Source organism: Triticum urartu, chromosome 3 (assembly GCF_003073215.2).
Source record: "Triticum urartu cultivar G1812 chromosome 3, Tu2.1, whole genome shotgun sequence".
Classification (NCBI taxonomy): Eukaryota; Viridiplantae; Streptophyta; class Magnoliopsida; order Poales; family Poaceae; genus Triticum; species Triticum urartu.
In genome coordinates this window covers 84,228,518-84,246,390 of record NC_053024.1, presented here as the reverse complement: position 1 = coordinate 84,246,390, position 17,873 = coordinate 84,228,518, and the positions used below count along the sequence as shown (strand labels likewise).

Genomic DNA, 17,873 nt, shown 5'->3' with positions numbered 1-17,873 from the left:
GTCGTTACTCCTGGCGGGATCTAGACTGACCCCATAGATCAATACTAGTCTTTTTTGCGCACTTTGTCCCCACTCGTGTGCACCGGGGAGCAACTTCCCGGTCGGTCACCCATCCTGAAACTACTCCAAGCTAAGCACGCTTAAATTTGGAGTTCTATCCGAATGGGGTCCCGAAAAGAAGGAATTCCATATTAATATGAGTAGTCTATCATCCCTAACAAGCCAGGCTATCACAATTATTCAGTGTTAGTTATGTTTAATGCTCGTTTATGCTCGTTTTTGTTTTTTGGTTGGTTGCTTCTCAATCTATTTGCTAGCCTCCATTTGTACTAAGCGGAAATAATGCTTGTGCATCCAACTCCTTAAATCAAGTTGTGCCAAATGAGTCCAACATACCTAACTATATGCGGTCACAGCTCGCGCCTCTCTGCAACACACCCTGCCTCCACAAGTCGTGAGGGAGATAGATAGTAGGGCTAGATTTTATTTTCGTTCCAGTGAGGTAACATAATGAGGAAATTTCAGAAAATAGGCATCATTTGCATGAGAAAGTCGAGAATAGATAGAATTTGAAGCAAGTAAATAAGCACCTAAAAATTAGAATGGGGGGAGGCAGAAACCAGTGATAGCAAAAAGGGTGCTGGTGAGGAGTGAATGAAGGTATCCTAAGGACAAAATGATTTATGAATTTACCATTAATAGTAAAGATTTATTTAGTATTTGAAATCTTGATAGTTTATTCTATAAACTTGATTAAATATATACAAGTTTGATTTCTTACTAAAACATAGTATGTGATATTTTGTCAAATGGAGGGAGTATTAGGTATATAAATTACCCAGCACCACACCTGGGTTAGACACATGAGGGAGAACCTCATGTAGTCGTCGACTAGGCCATAGCTGGATTCTGCGAGGGCTCTACGTTAACATGCTTGGTCTTCTGCATGGCGGCTCAGTGAGATCGCTCCCCTCTTTTATTGTCTTCTCTTCCACGGGAGCTATATGTCACATGTACTAATTCCTATTAAAGGTCACCTACAAAGTGGCGGTTTTGGGCAAGCCCAATAGTGCTGCGTGTACACTTTTTTCTATCGGTATTTTAATCGGCTTTCTTAGTTTTTTCATCGGTTATAATTGGCTTTCTTTGGTTTATTTGGTTTCCTTTTTCCTTTTCCTTTTTCTTTCTATGGTTCTTTTCTTTTTAAAGTACTAGCAAAAGGCCTCTGCGTTGCAACGCGAGAAAAAAACATTGTATGTCCAGATAGCTCAATAAGCATGTCTCAAGACCATTCAATGGTCCACGTCCTCTATTTGAACACTATGGCTCATTAGTGTCGCCACTTCTCATCCTCTTTCCATGTTTGGCGAGATCATGAGCGATGCACAAAAATCCTCTATCCTAGGTTAATATAATAGGAAGACCATTAGTATTGCACAATGATCCTCTATCATGGGGTAATATAATAGGAAAATTATGAGTGTGACACAAAGATCTTCTACCCTAGGTTAATATAATAGGAAAAAATGAGAACATTTTGTGAGCCAAATACTCCAAGTCCGACTCCTCCTTCGTCGGTGACGCGCATCAGTTGGTCGAGTGAGCGGGGTCATGCACAATGATGGATAGATTTTTTGGAAAAATATTTGAGCCATTTAAAGTTTGGCCCCCGGGTCCATTAGCGACAAAAAGTGTAATGTTTTTTTGGCAAAAAACGTCATGAGCTGATCGAGGCTGGAGTCTTTGGACATTAGCAAGGCCAGTTTGTCAGTCGGTTGATGGTTCTCGCTGTCGAGCTCAGCCCGTCCAGCCGTTGTGGATCATGTTGTCATTTCGTATTTGAAAGGGTCACGCTTTCTTTCGTTTTGTATTTGACACGATGTCGTCCAGCTGCCGAGGATAATGTTTCAACAAGACTGCATGGTAGTACCTTACCTTTGTTTTCGCTACACATCAGTTGCTTTCATGCGCCCCCTATATAAGCCTCATTGTAGGCGTCTCAAGCCATTGTTGTGCATCTTGTATGTGCAGCATATCGCAATCTTATTTCCATAGCTCACTGTTTGTTTCCAATGGAGGCCCGTTGATGTTACAAAGAATTATGGAACGTATATAAACTGATGGGTGCATATTTATCATAGCGATGTGGGACTATTTTAAAAAAACACATCCAAGTATCATCACGTCTGTACGATAGCCTAATTTTGTTGCGGCCTGAGTTGTAGTCCCACCGACGTCCTCCTTTTTCTCTTTAGCATAGCTCATTATTTTTTGCTTTCTCTGGAAATCAAAACCTGGCACCAGCCCATAACGTGCGTAGCTATTGAACTAAACCTCATCTAACAAAGGAACTACTTTTAAACAAATAACTGAGCTAGCCCAGTTGGTCGTGTGACATAGTGCTTGATGTGTGGCCAAAAAAATTCAAAACTCAATAAATGATAATATAGGTGAACGGATTAAAAAATTAGAGAAACACACCTTGCTTTATTAGTAGGTATAGATATGGCTCATCTTTTCATACACATTGTACATTTTCATCTACATCAAAAATATTTATATATATATCTAACTTTTTTAAAGATGATTAATATTTTTTAGATGTCTAGCTTTTTTCATACACATTGTACATTATTCATATACATCTTAAACATTTTTATATATGTTTAACATTTTATAAATACATGATTGATATTTCTTGAAATACCCATTTTAAACACATCTTAATTGTTTTTGAAATACACACGGTAACGTGTTTTTGTATCGGAACATTTTCTAAAACAAGAAAAAAATTCTAAAGGTAATGTACATTTTTTCCAAGGGTACGAATCATTTTTGTTCAATTACACGAACATAGTTTTTATGTTGATATCATTTTTTTAAATGCCACATACATTTTTTAAATCTCACACACATTTTTTGGTATGGTACATGCATTATTTTTAAATAATATCTGAACTTTTCATTCATTGCATTCACATTTATCTGAATGTGTGATGAACACTTTATTTGAGGGATCCCGGATGGGTTTGCTTGTCACAATTATCTCTTATAATCGTAATAGTTTTGTAACTGTGGTTTCTATTAAACTATAGGCGAGAGAACAAGTAACGCCAAAATGACCCAAGAGCCCTTTGATCACAATCACGCGATTGCATAGAATCATGGGCAAGAATTGGCTATTTAAGGGCAGGTATCCGTTTCCACACGACTGGTGGTTCGTACGGGGTAGATGGGTGTTGACCGTGTTTTGCTCTGTCACGCATGATCTGTTTTTTCGTATGACATGGTCGGTCCAATGGACGTTTTACTACTTTTCTTGCCAAAAATGATGCAAATGTTGGAATCGATCTCATGACACCGCCATCGGATTAGCGGCACTATCCATCTGGGCTAGCACCATCATTGGTAAGAATTTGAACTACAACTTTATTTGTACATAAAAGCTATATGACAAACAATAAAATTCCTTCTTAGGAAAAAGTAATGTAGGGGGGGGGGATTTTATCTCTGGTTGTTAGAAACAGGCCAAAGCATCCACCATGGTCTAGTAGCCAAGTCATCACTAATTTTTTTTGTTAAGTGAAAAAAGTTGAAAGTGGGTTTATATTTACATTTAAATAGTATTTCTAAATACACGGGGCGTAGGCTGACTAGGCCCGGGTAGGCGGAGAGGAGGGCCATTTAACCCCGATCACACCACATGCGCCAAAGAGGGTATATTGTGGCTGCTCCCATGTTAAATAAGGTGGCAAACTGGAGTCCGAAGGGGAGGAAAACCTTGTAATCAGACTCACACACACACACACACACACACACACACACACACACACACACACACACTTGTCTTTAGAAGCAAGAACTACCACGTAGGTCGTAGGGTGTTACACCTTGTTGGTGACATGAAGTTGGATATAAAAAGCCTCAATCTCTCAAGTGGTCTGAAGTGTTCAACCCGTGACTGAATCTCTAAAAGGGGATCCCCAAAATCTCCGATCTTGACAATCACCCATCGACATAAGATCTCAGGTGCAAAACTTATAATACCAGTCTGGTGTTGCACTGTTGCCACAATCACTAACCCCTGAAGAACGGATCTGCCACGTAACCGTGTATGTGCTAGTGCCAAATTTATCTTTATGCAACAAGTATTTGGACTACTAGAACAAAGTAGTTATCAAGCAGGCTAACAATGACTTTAAAGCCTCATTTGACAAGACAACGCACTCCTGCCCGTGTCCCGGAAGACGAATTTTTTCTTGTCTTTCCCCCATCGTGAGTGAACCAAATGGTGGTAAGTGGCCCGTGGTTTTCTACCACGGGATCGTGTGTGACGGGCTAAATCCCTAATGTGGCTTGTCTCCCCCGGGTCCTATATCCCCTACGACCAAACAAAGCCTAAATGTTTCGATGCACATAAAACAAACTAACATAGGTGAACAAAGAAAATGTCGCACTAACATAGGTGTACACCACATCAACGCACGCACAAGCACATAACTTATGGATTCCCTCTATTGCCCCATGTTACACTAACATAGTAAACTGCCTTAACGAAGGGCCAGCCTAAGCTGAAACAGAATTACCCAACCATCCCAAATCAAATCAAGCGCAACAAACACAAATTAGTGTATGCATTTAGTTAATATGCATGTAATTCCAAATGGCTAAACACATCCAACCCATGGGGTGGGCTCCATGCACCTTTCTTATTGTCATCACGTATGAGGAGAGATCCTCCACCGACATCACCGCTAATGACGACCTCTATCTGCATCACCATGTTGGAGAAGACCTCCGAATTGAAGGCGAACTCAAAGTTGGGCACCCCAACGCGAGACGACAACTCTAGCTCCATCTCCGCCTCCGCCGACACCAACGCAGTCATCATGTTTTCGTCACCGGCCATGCACTCCGCACCTCTAAAAGAGGAAGCACATGTATGGGACCATGGAGGTAGATGCTGACTCACGGAGGGTTCTTTGAGAAGGCGAGAGAAGGTGGTCGACCGAGATGATTTACCTATATTTGAGGGATCCCACATGGGTTTGCTTGTCACAATTATTTCTTATAATCGTAATAGTTTTGTAACTGTAGTTGCTATTAAATGCTATAGGCGAGAGCACAAGTAACGTCAAAATGAACTCCGCGTTTAGGGCTGGGGGCAAACAACCCATGATCCCTTCGATCACAATCACGCGGTTGCATAGAGCCGTGGGCAATAATTGGCTATTTAATGAGCAAGTTTCGTTTATACGCGATTGGCGGTTCGTGCGGGGTAGGCGGGCAATGACCGCGTTTTGCTCTCTCGCATGTGATCTGTTCTTTCATATGACGTGGTTGATCCACTGGACATCTTACTACTTCTCTTGCCAAAAATGATGCGTGTGTTGGAGTCGATCTCATGACTCTGCCATCGAAATTAGCGACGACACTAGCCATATGGGCTAGCACCATCCATCGTAACAATTTCAACTACAACTTTATTTGTACGTAAGAGCTATATGACAAACAGTAAACTTCCTTCTTAGGAAAATGTAATGCAGGGCGGATATTCTATCCCTAGTTGTTAAAAACAGGCCAAAGCATCCACCATGGTCTAGTAGCCAACTCATCACTAATTTTTTTATTAAGTGAGAAAAGTTGAAAGTGGGTTTATATTAATATTTAAAAATTATTTCTAAATACTTTAGTATTTCTTGCATATTTATAAAGTGGATTATACAACTTCACAAATACTCCCTCCGCCCCACAATATATGATCTTTTTGCAAGTTGTTTTAGCTTGCAAAAACATTTTATATTATGGGACAGAGGGATTAGATTTTTCGCATATCTTACACTGCTCGCACTTCCACTAATCACGGCTGAAAGTTGAAAGTGGATTTATATTTAAATTGAATTTCTCGCATATAGCTCATTTTAAGTGGAACTAATCACGGTTGCTAAGGTGTACCTCAGGCCATTGGTTCCTTGGAGATTGATTGAGGAGATGGTTGACACCCCCCCCCCCCCCCCCCACACACACACACACATGCACTACAAAATGGTTAAAGGCGTGATTTTCTGGCGACTCGAAGCTTTGGTTTCAATTTATTTGAATTATAGGAAAACCGCACTATCAAGAGGGGTCGAGCAGACTTCAAGCCTTGTGAGCAGCCACCATTCTCAAACCTACATTTTGCTCAACACTTTATATTCCTACACTCAAACACTTTGATTCTTTCGGGATAGAGAGAGCAAGGACCGGTCTACAACTTGACCACCGATTCATATTCCTTGCTAGATTTCTACATCAACACTTAGTACTCTTGGTGCTTGGGCTCCTTGGTGGTTGGAGGTTCCTACAGAAACTTCCTTCCGTGCAGTGTGCTCGAGAGACATATGTAAAACATGGTGGTCGCCTTCAAGACCAACCTTGATTGAACCGAGGCTCATCTGTTGAGGGAGACTCGAAAGGATAATATGGTGAGCCACTTGGTAGCGTTCTGGACATTTGGTTTCGGCACCACTCCAACGAAGATTAGCACTCCCCCAAAGCAGTGTGTATTTGGGGATAAAATTTGCGTCCCCAACTCACTTGTGGATAATCCTTTCCCGTATCTTTACTTTGCTTTATATGCTTGTGGACTTGCTAATTAGTTTGTGTTCACTTAGTTGCATACCTAGAGAACCAACTTTATCCATAGTTTCCTAGCGCTGTGTCAGGGATGGACAGAGGGGGAGAAAGTTATGCAGTCGTCGACTAGGCCACTGAGATCGTGCCCCTTTTTGATGGTCCTCTCTTCTGCGGGAGTTGTATGCCGCATGTACTAATTTCCATTAAAGCTCGCCTATAGGGTGGCAGTTTTGGCAAGACCAATAATGTAGTGCGCAAATTTTTTCTATGGGTATTTTAGTTGGTTTGTTCACTGTTTTTGCATTGGGTTTTCTTTTTCTTTTTTTCTTCCATTTTCCTTTTTGTTTCTTTCATTTGGTTTTTTCTTTTCCCACCTTTTTAGGCACATGTCTCCATTTTTCATACGCATTGTGCATGTTTAGTACACATCAAGAATTTTCATACACATTTAGTTTTTTTTCAAAAAGATGATTAACATTTTTCAGATATATGATTTGATGTCTACATTTTTTCATACACAGTGTACATTTTTTGTATACATCTAAACACTTTTTTGTACATTTATTTTTTAAATACATAATTAATATTTTCCAAATTCTTATTTTAAACATTTTTTTGAAGACATGTTAATTATTTTACAAATTCACGTTGAAATGTAGTTTTGCATGATACAAAACATTTTTCAAACCGTGCGAACATTTTTATACATTGGATAAACATTTTTTTAAAATATAATGAATACACTTGAATATTTATCTAAATTTAATGTACATTTTTTGAATGGTAAGAAACATGTTTTGTCGAATTACACGAACACTTTTTTGAGTGTCGCATACTTTTTTTAAACGGTACATACATTTAAAAAATTAAGCGAAGTTTATTTACAATGCATTTACATTTCTTTAATGTGTGACAAACACTTTTAAAAACTACTAATTTTTTAATAACATACGTATTTAGTTTTATTGAAACAGTAAAGTAAAGTAAAAAGGAGGGAAAACATGCATGGCATATGCGTGATGTCTATGAGACAGGGCCATGTGGTTACTGAACCGACCCACTACCAGCTCGCTACAGGGGACACTCGCATTGGAGACCCCTTCTCTTCTCCCCGGTTGTACGCACACACGGTTAGAGCATCTCCAGTCATTCAGCCCCCAAGGACGCCGAAAAAGAGCGGCCTGAGAGCAAACCGGCGCTAGGTTGGCCCCTGGGGGCGACCTAGCTCCCAGCCACGCCTTTAGGCGCCGTCCTCCAGCCGCGGCAAATTCAAACATAGTCTTTTCCGCTCACAAAATAGACGCCACAAATCCGGTGATCACGCGGCCACAAGTTCGGCGTACAAAAAACAGAAAGGACGCGCGTGCGCATAAGACGGCGAGGTCGGCCTCCGGCGTCGGCGGAGGCGGCATGCGCTGGCTTGGCGGGGTCTCTGCGCTGGACGGCGTCGGCGTGGCTTCTGTGTTGTGGGTGTTCTCGGTGGCCTCATCAGTTGGGCTTGGCGGCGGCGGCGGCGTGGGCGTCGGCGTCGGCGTCGTCATCGATGGAAGCTGGTTCAGGATGAGGCCCCGCTCCGCCAAGTACCACGCCTTGACCGCCTCGTCGGTGCTCTAGAGCATGTCCGCCCGCCCAGCATGAAAGCCAGGTAGGTGTTTCTCTTCTTCGTGGCGACGTTGGTCCGGAGTAGGTTGAGCTTGATGACCCTGCTCGACATCAACGCCGACCACCGCGCCTCGCTCTTCTCTTCACGAAGGGCGGCTCGGGCCTGTGCGTCGGCGATGCAGTGCTCGATGGACTCCTGCACTCGAGCGGTCGCCGCGTCGGCGTGTTTCCCCTTCTTGGCACATTTGTTGTCGTCCGGCCGCCCGTCTGACGCGCCCGGAGTCGGCACGTCCGGCTTGTAGGTCTCCTTGGCCTTGTCGAGGGTGCGCCGGACTTCCGCCCACTTCTCGCATTTGTCGATGCGCTTGTAGACGTGAAGGTACTTAAATTCGGCGTCGCTGGTGCCCTGCCGATACATGGCGAACATGCGCAACAATTGCGTGGAGGAACAAATAGTTGGCACGCGCACACGGCGAAGAGAGGCGGGAGACCAACGTGCCATACCTGATCCTCAATGCTGGTGCCGCTCTCCGGGTGAGCCGCGACCTCCTCGACGATCCCATGCCATTTGTTGCACGCCCTTGGATACGCCCCCAATGGTTCGCCATCGCCTTCGACCCGCGCTGCATGTAGACGCCTTTGAAGTCTCGTCGAACTCGACCTTGATGCGCTCCCAGTACGTCTCGATGCTCTGGTTCGTGCTAGTGGTCGGGTCGAGGCAGACGACTTCCCATGCTTCGGCGAGGCATTCCTCCTCCTTGGACGCTCACTTGATGCGCGGTTCGCCGGACCTGGCCGCCCGCTTCTTCTTCTTGCTCCTCCTCACCGGAACAGTCGCCGGCTCCTCCCACTACAAGAAATATGTCAACTAGTGACCTTCTGTCAGTGACGCTGGAAGAATTGGTCATAGATCCATGACCATTTTATACCAATTGGTCAAAAGCTGTTCGGGGGCTCCCCACCCTAAACTATAACAACCATTTTGGTCAGAAATGTCGTAATTTCCTTACACGAAATGGTCATAAAGCAAATAGCACTGGTCTGCTGCCTTATTTCTAGCTGATCATGACCAGTATAGATGGTCATAACCTTGTAAATTGTGGTGGGTTGCTATGACTAGGCGCCACCTCATCAGTTTTGCCTATGTGTCATGTCCATGTGGCAGTTTATGCCCTAGGTTGTGAAGCAACCTATATTTCTGTCGTTCCTAAAATTCCCAAAAAAATCTTATAAATTCTTTGGGTCATATCTTTGTCAAATATGTAAAAAAAACTTCCTTGCCTAGTTCAAAAGTAATTCAAAAATATTCATTTTCCTATTCTGTTCAAAACAACAGTTTGTGAAGGAAGTACCACTTTGGCATGTCCAAATAGTATCCATTTTCTACAGTGCTTTCCTATGCCCAAATAACCATCCTCCATCAAATGCCAACTCAATCCATTCATTATTTTGAGCCGAGCTTCAACATTCGTATTTATGTCCAGTGTGGTAGTTTGCGAAGCAAGTACCACCTAGACTCCTCCTTTTGAGCTGAAAATTTGTGAAGACGGTCTTCTTAGTAACTGATCATCCTCAGCCAAAACTCACGCCCATTAGCCATGTACATTTCCCGTACCGCTAATCAAACACTTGGTTGCTAATTCATGTTTGAGCATCGAACGGTCTCCTCGTGAGAATCTTATGTTGTAATTTTCTTCCTAGCACCTACCTGGGGAGTGCCCAACCCACTAGACATGCCTAGGCTGCCCAGAACACATGGCAACGCCACGGTCACACGGTGACCACGCGGCGGGCATGCGAGTTTACGCGCTCTAGAGTTGGGGGCCTCGGCCACCGCCCAAACCTCGACGTATCGCCACCAAACCATGTATTTATGATTAAATAGGTACTTATGTAACTATAAATGATTTTTGGAAAAAATAAATAGGTACTTATGCTGCAGTTCAAATTTGACCCGCTTCCTGCTGAATCGGCGGGAATTTGTCCTTTTCACCACAGGTGGATCAAAAAATTTGACACCCAACCATTTTGTCAATTGTGCATTAAATATGGCCTAGTATTTTAGAAAATTGATTTGATCCAATTTTGCAACAAATATATGGTAGGTCCTTCACAAAAAAACTCATTTCGGGCACTCGGAAAATGGAAAATGTATTTTTCGTGCAAAGAAAATGAAAACTCCCTTAGGCAACATTGTTTATAATTCCAAGATGCACCCTTGTGCATCATATGAGATCATTTGAACAAACTATGCCATGAATGTGGCCATAAGATTGATCATTTGGCTTGAAAGCCCTGAATCTTCATGCATGATAGCTCATTTCTAAGAATACTTTTTTAAAATAATTGTCGTATTTCAAGTTTATTATTTTTCCTCGTAACTTGGCCACATATAATGACACAATGCGAAGGTTTTGCAATTTTTTAATTTTTTTTAATTTTTATGCTTGTTTCAAAATGCGGTCAAAACGGCAGGAATGACCGTTCCTAGCTAGTGGTTGAATCTTGGAATTTTTTTGGTGTTTCTCTGATTAAATAGATACTTATGTACCTATAAATGATTTTTGAAAAAAAATAAAGAGCAAACTATGAGGCAGCCGCAGTTCAAATTTGACCCGCTTCAAGCTGAATCGGCGGAAATTTGTCTTTCTCACCAGAGGTGTATAAAAACTTTTGAAACCCAACCATTTTGTCAATTGTGCATTAAATATGGCCTAGTATTTTAGAAAATTGATTTGGTCCAATTTTGCAATAAATATATTGTAGGTCCTTCACAAAATAAACTCATTTCGAGCACTCGAAAAATGGAAAACGAATTTTTGTGCAAAGAAAATGAAAACTCCCTTAGGCAACATTGTTTGCCATTCCAATATGCACCCTTGTGCACAATATGAGATCATTTGAACAAACTATGCCATGAATGTGGCCATAAGATTGATCATCTGGCTTGAAAGGCATTGATCTCCACACATGATAGCTCGTTTCTGAGAACACTTTTTTAACATAATTGCCATATTTCAAGTTTATTATTTTTCCTGGTAACTTGGCCACATATAATGACACAATGCGAAGGTTTTGCAATTTTTGATTTTTTTTGAATTTTTTATGCCCGTTTCAAAATGCGGTCAAAACGGCGGGAATGACCGTTCCTAGCTAGTGGTTGAATCTTGGAATTTTTTTGGTGTTTCTCTGATTAAATATATACTTATGTACCTAGAAATGATTTTTGGGAAAAATAAAGAGCAAACTATGAGGCAACCACAGTTCAAATTTGACCCACTTCCAACTGAATCGACGGAAATTTGTCTTTTTCACTAGAGGTGTATAAAAACTTTTGAAACCCAACCATTTGGTCAATTGTGCATTAAATATGGCCTAGTATTTTAGAAAATTGATTTGGTCCAATTTTGCAATAAATATATTGTAGGTCCTTCACAAAATAAACTCATTTCGAGCACTCGAAAAATGGAAAATGAATTTTCCGTGCAAATAAAATGAAAACTCCCTTAGGCAACATTGTTTGCCATTCCAAGATGCACCATTGTGCACAATATGAGATCATTTGAACAAACTATGCCATGAATATGGCCATAAGATTGATCATCTAGCTTGACAGGCATTGATCTCCACACATGATAGCTCATTTCTGAGAACACTTTTTTAAAATAATTGCCGTATTTCAAGTTTATTATTTTTCCTGGTAACTTGGCCACATATAATGACACAATGTGAAGGTTTTGCAATTTTTTGAAATTTTTTTCAATTTTTTATGCCCGTTTCAAAATGTGGTCAAAACGGCGGGAATGACCGTTCCTAGCTAGTGGTTGAATCTTGGATTTTTTTGGTGTTTCTCTGATTAAATAGATACTTATGTACCTAGAAATGATTTTTTGAAAAAATAAAGAGCAAACTATGAGGCAGCCACAGTTCAAATTTGACCCGCTTCCAACTCAATCGGCGGAAATTTGTCTTTTTCACCAGAGGTGGATAAGAACTTTTGACACCCAACCATTTTGTCAAATGTGCATTAAATATGGTCTAGTATTTTATAAAATTGATTTGATCCAATTTTGCAATAAATATTTGGGAAGTCCTTCACAAAAAAACCTCATTTGGGGCACTTGGAAAATGGAAAATGAATTTTCCGTGCAAAGAAAATGAAAACTCCCTTAGGCAACATTGTTTGGAATTCCAAGATGCACCCTTATGTACAATACGAGATCATTTGAATAGACTATGCCATGAATGTGGCCATAAGATTGAGCATTTTGGGTTGAAAGCCATGCATCTTCACACTTGATAGCTCGTTTATGAGAAAACTTTTTTAAAATAATTGCCGTATTACAAGTTTATAATTTTTGCTGGTAACTTGGCCACATATAACGACACAATGCGAAGGTTTTGCAATTTTTTGATTTTTTTTTGAATTTTTTATGCCCGTTTCAAAATGCGGTCAAAACGCCGGGAATGACCGTTCCTAGCTAGTGGTTGAATCTTGGAATTATTTTTGTGTTTCTATGATTAAATAGATACTTATGAACTTATAAATGATTTTTGAAAAAAATAAAGAGCAAACTACGAGGCAGCTGCAGTTCAAATTTGACCCGCTTCCAACTGAATCGGCGGAGATTTATCTTTTTCACTAGAGGTGGATCAAAACTTTTTACACCCAACCATTTGGTCAATTGTGCATTAAATATGTCCTAGTATTTTATAAAATTGATTTGGTATAATTTTGCAACAAATATATGTTAGGTCCTTCACAAAAAAAATTCATTTTGGGCACTCGAAAAAATGGAAAATGAATTTTTCGTCCAAAGAAAATGAAAACTTCTTTAGGCAACATTTGGTCAACTGAACATTAAATATTACCTAAGATTTTATAAAATTGATGTGGCCCAAATTTGCAACAAATATTTGCTAGGTTCTTCATAAAAAAATCATTTTGGGCACTCGAAAAATAATTCTATTACAGAAAACTTATTTCTGAGAACACTTTTTTATGATATTTGCATTATTCAAAGTTTGTTATTCTTACTGGAAACTAGGTCACACTTGGTGACACAATGCAAAGTATTTTGATTTCTATTTGTTTTTATAAATTTCTAGGTCGTCAAATAGCAGACATGTTTTAACATCTTATTTTCAATCGATTATGACCAATTTAAATGGTCTTAAAATCATCAAAGGGGTACTGCGTTTTGATTGGTCCAAAACCATCTCACACGGATCATGGATTAGCACCGTCGGATGCGCCCAGATCCAACGGCAGCCCACACACCCCCCCTCGTCGCTCTCCCCCCTCTCATCCTCATCCACCCACGAAAACCCTAGCTCACTTATCCCCATCGTTGTTGCCGCTCCCGCTCCCTTTCCCCCCGTCGCCGCCTGTCTCCTCCCATCGTACTCCTCCTCCCTCGTCCTCGTCTCGTCACCGCCGCCACCTCCACCCTGTCCCCAGCCTCCTTTCCTCCCCGTCCCCGGCCTCCTCTCGCGGCACGCGATCCCCTCTCCCCTTCCCTCCCCTCCCGATCCCACCCACCGAACCGATCCCGACCTAGTCCAGATCAAGAGAGAGCGAGCCCCTCCCGCGATTCCCACCGCCGCCACCCCCACCCACCACCGCCGACCTTGTCTCCGCCACTGACCCTCTCCCCTAGCCTTCACCCCCAGATCCACCAGTCCAGGCACGTCCATGGCATCGTGGTCGGCTTTCTTGTCGGCGCGCGCGTGCGTGCTTCACGCCAGCCACGGGCGTCCGGCAATCAGGACGGCGACGACGTCAACGGGATCATCGGGTCTCCGGCGGCTCGTTACCCTCGCGCAACTTCTCCCCTCCTTCTCTCCACGCCGAAACCCTAGATCGACGCCATGGCCACCTTACAGGTGGCGCGTGCAGGTGAGATCTGGTATGGATTCCCCCCTTTCTTCTCCTCCTCCTTCTAGATTTCTTCAGCTTGCTCGAATCTCATTGCATTTGTGCAGTTTTTTTTGCAGATCGTTTGGTCAAGGAGGACGCCATGGACAAGCCCGATGCCATGGCAACCTCGCACGCAGCACAGGAGGAAGCCAGACATGGCGACAACTGCCAGCCTTTCAGATCTCGACGACTTCCACCCATGATGGAGGACTGGGGTGAGCTCCTCCCCTCCCCCTATCTCTCTCCCTCCCGTGCCTCGTTCCCCTTCTTCGTCCTCTGTTTTCGCGCCGTGATCTGCGTGTACGAAGCCTGGCTAGTGATCAACGTTGAATAAACAACCAGAGACGCCGACAATAATTCCAGCAGTTTGTTTTTGAGATGTGAGCTAGTACTAGTGCTACTGGTCTAGTAAATTACTTGTGTGGAAATGATTAGTGTTCAACTACTAGGATGAACATACCAAATGCCCACACAACTACTACAATCATCAACCAGATGTTGATATGGCTGTAAGTGGTGGATTTGCTGCCTACGCCCCACTAAGGGTGTCTCACTTTACGTGAAAGATTCCTAGGTTTAGGTGATTGATACATAATCGCATAATTAATTCAGGTTGTGAACATTTCTTAGGAGTTATGTTAAGACACATGCATGCTTCACAGCACTTCTTTGAAACCAATTGGAAAACAATGGAATAGCCGAACAGGTCATGTTTGATAGTTTTTTAACATATAGCATTACTTAGGGATATACGTAACTATTTTGGTTACTATTTTGTACTCTAGTTTCTGCTTCTCAGTTTCAATGAAGCAGCATTGATAATTTTATAATTTATTTATGCTTGAACACCAGGCTTTAGATTTTGCCCTGATCTGTTGACTCATAGTTTGATTCGTGGCGTGCGAGATGGTTATAGGTTGCTGTGATGAATATAAATATTAACAAGTGCTTCATGATCTATGATAAGTTCACTTGTGTAAGAATAAGGCAGCATTTAAGCAATGGGTAGCAGTATCCACAAAACTAAGTATTCTGTTCGTTTTCTTATGTGCTTGACTGCTTGTGTATTGTTATAGGTGAGGAAGAACCAGTTGCCGACGGGCGAGGGCATGGGGTACCTGGAGGCCAAGCACCACCTGCTGCTGAGCATTGGGTTCAATCCATTACTAGGATTCTTGTTGTTTGTCTTTGAACAATGCTTGCGTTTTAGCTACTGCCACTTTGAGCTGTTGTAGCTTGTAGTTATCAATTCCAGCTGGGTTTACATATTGCATTTCTGGAGCACTAGATCGACATTTCTAAGTTCTTTTGTTATATAAGATGAACAAATGTTATGTTTAAGGTGTGAGCTGACTAGTAATCCTAGAGAGAACCAGCTCCATTTTTGCAAGAGTTAGCTAATATAATTAGTTAGGTACTGTTGTATTAGTTAGCTAATATAATTTGCAGCATTAGTTAGGTATTGCTGTAGTCTTTTTTAGACTTCTCTTGTATGAGTAAAATGCTATGAGCAAGAGTAATGCTATGAGTAAATTGAGATTTCCTTGCTTTAGGCATAAGAATAAGCTGATAAGAACAGAATATTGATACTTTGCATGCTATGAGTAAAATGCTGGTACTTTGCCTGCCATATCTGGTTCTTGTTTTGGTAGTAGTTTGCATTGCTTATCCAGTAGTATCAGTCTACTGGCCAGCCTGGAGCAGCTTGGTGTTGTACATGATGGTGTTAACTGTGAAAATGCCAAGTGTGAGAAAATTAGAAATTATGCTCCTTACGTTTATAAATTCTACATATGGTTTCTCATCACTTGGTGTATATATAGCACGTTTTGGGCAATGAATTATTCAACGTTCTATGTTAAAGCTTTCAACCTTGAAATCACATATTTGTTTGGGCATGTGCTATATGTACCATTTTAGAAGTAGTCCACATATTTTTGTCCTGCTATAGTATTTTTAAACTTCTTATGAGATTGAAGTATTCATTCTGATTTCTGGTTTGCTGATTGTTCTAGACAGATGTATGAAACCTCTTAACTGTGGACGACAACTACTTGAGAAGGACCATCATCACCCATCAAGTACGCCATTGAGGTAATTCACCAGTCCCTCCAGCACCAACTATCTATTTTCTCTAGTATGCTTAGGTTTTTCATGCTGTTGTGGTAGCCCCATTGCTGTTGCGTTGAATCTCATGCCAGCGCTGGTGCGCCTGTGGCTTGATGTGCTGTGATCTTTATTTGTGTAGGTTTTGTTTGATGATATGCTTAGATTATGATCATAAGCATGGTGGTTTGATGATGTTGAGGCCAGCTGTTAAACCATGATATAGTTGCTGGAACTGAGCTTAATATTCATGTGTGTATGTGTGTGTGTGTCGAGTAAAGTTGTGGTTTGTGCTGCTCCTTTGTAACGTGATGAAACAAAGAATGTCCTTTACTCCTTTTTTGAATGGAATGTTCATAATATATTGGCTCCAGTTTTTCTAATTTTTATCAGCTGATTCATGTAACAGGGCGTCCGTGGAAGGCCCAGTCCTGACTCTCCAATGAATCCGGCATTTGATCGCTATTGAAGGAGCTACATGTAGAAGAAGAAAACACTTGTAGAGCTTGTAACTGATTCCCATAGTTGTAGTGCTTGTATCAACTAAGCTTGTATTACGTGTAACTTGTAGAACTTGTAAATGCTACAGCTTGTAGGACGTGTCATTTGTAGAGCTTGTAAATAAGCTTGTATATGCTATAGCTTGTAGGACGTGTCATTTGTAGAGCTTGTATTGAATCTGGCTATTGTTATTTGAAGTATCATGTGTGTTTTTTGCTTGCCAATTTAACTACTAGTTATTTTCTTATTGTCAAATTGAAATATGAAGAATCTGGGCCTAATAGCTAGGACCCACTTATCAGAACCTGACAAGTGGGACCTGTTTGACTAGTGGACCCATTTTATAAAAAAAATAAAATTATTGTACAAAAAGGCCATGACCCATGAAATAAAAAGGCTGAATTGTTGGGCTTGGCCCATGAAGTCTGACAAAAAATTGACAGGAAAAAAATATATAGAAAGGCTGAATTAATGGGCTCGGCCCATATAAACACCCAATTGGACTGCGCCGATTCTTGTGCCACATCAGATTGCCACGTCGGATGCCTACGTGGCCTGGGGAGGCTGCTAGTGACCAAAACAAAACAATAGGCATATTTTGGTCATAAACGTCCACGACCTTCTCACAGAGAAGGTCGTTAATTTCAGTTTACGACCGCCAGCTTTTGACCTTCTGTTTTTGGTCAAAAAAAGGCCGCAAATGAAAAACAATGACCTTTTAGTGACCAATAGTCAAGGTCACAAGTTGAAATATTTCTTGTAGTGTCCTCCTCCTCCTACTCCTCCCGCTCCTCCTCGCCGTAGACGTACCCGAGCTCGCCTTCCATGCTGCCGCTCAGATCCACGGTGTCGTCCGGGGTGGCGAACCCGGGAGACGTGGCGGCCGTGGCCGAGCCTGTCGTGATGATGTCATCCATGTCAGCCTCGGTCTCGTCGGTGTCGCCGAGGTGCGAGAAGGGCAGCGCGCCACAACGGAGAAGGGGTGTCGGGGAGGACGCATAGGCGGGCGGCGAGTAGTTGTATGGAGGGTACCGCTCGCCGGTGAAGGCGGGCGAGGGCGTCCGCTGGGCCGGCTGTCTGATAACCCACAAGTATAGGGGATCGCAACAGCTTTCGAGGATAGAGT

The 17,873-nt window shown here is 42.0% G+C and overlaps 1 long non-coding RNA gene across 1 annotated transcript; it reads left to right on the top strand.

The window, feature by feature from the left end:
* The first annotated feature begins 16,137 nt into the window (after nt 1–16,137).
* On the top strand, nt 16,138–16,965 carry LOC125548027. The gene is made up of 2 exons (XR_007300880.1): nt 16,138–16,234; nt 16,656–16,965. It is a non-coding gene; the product is annotated as an uncharacterized LOC125548027 (long non-coding RNA).
* The last annotated feature ends 908 nt before the right edge of the window (nt 16,966–17,873 follow it).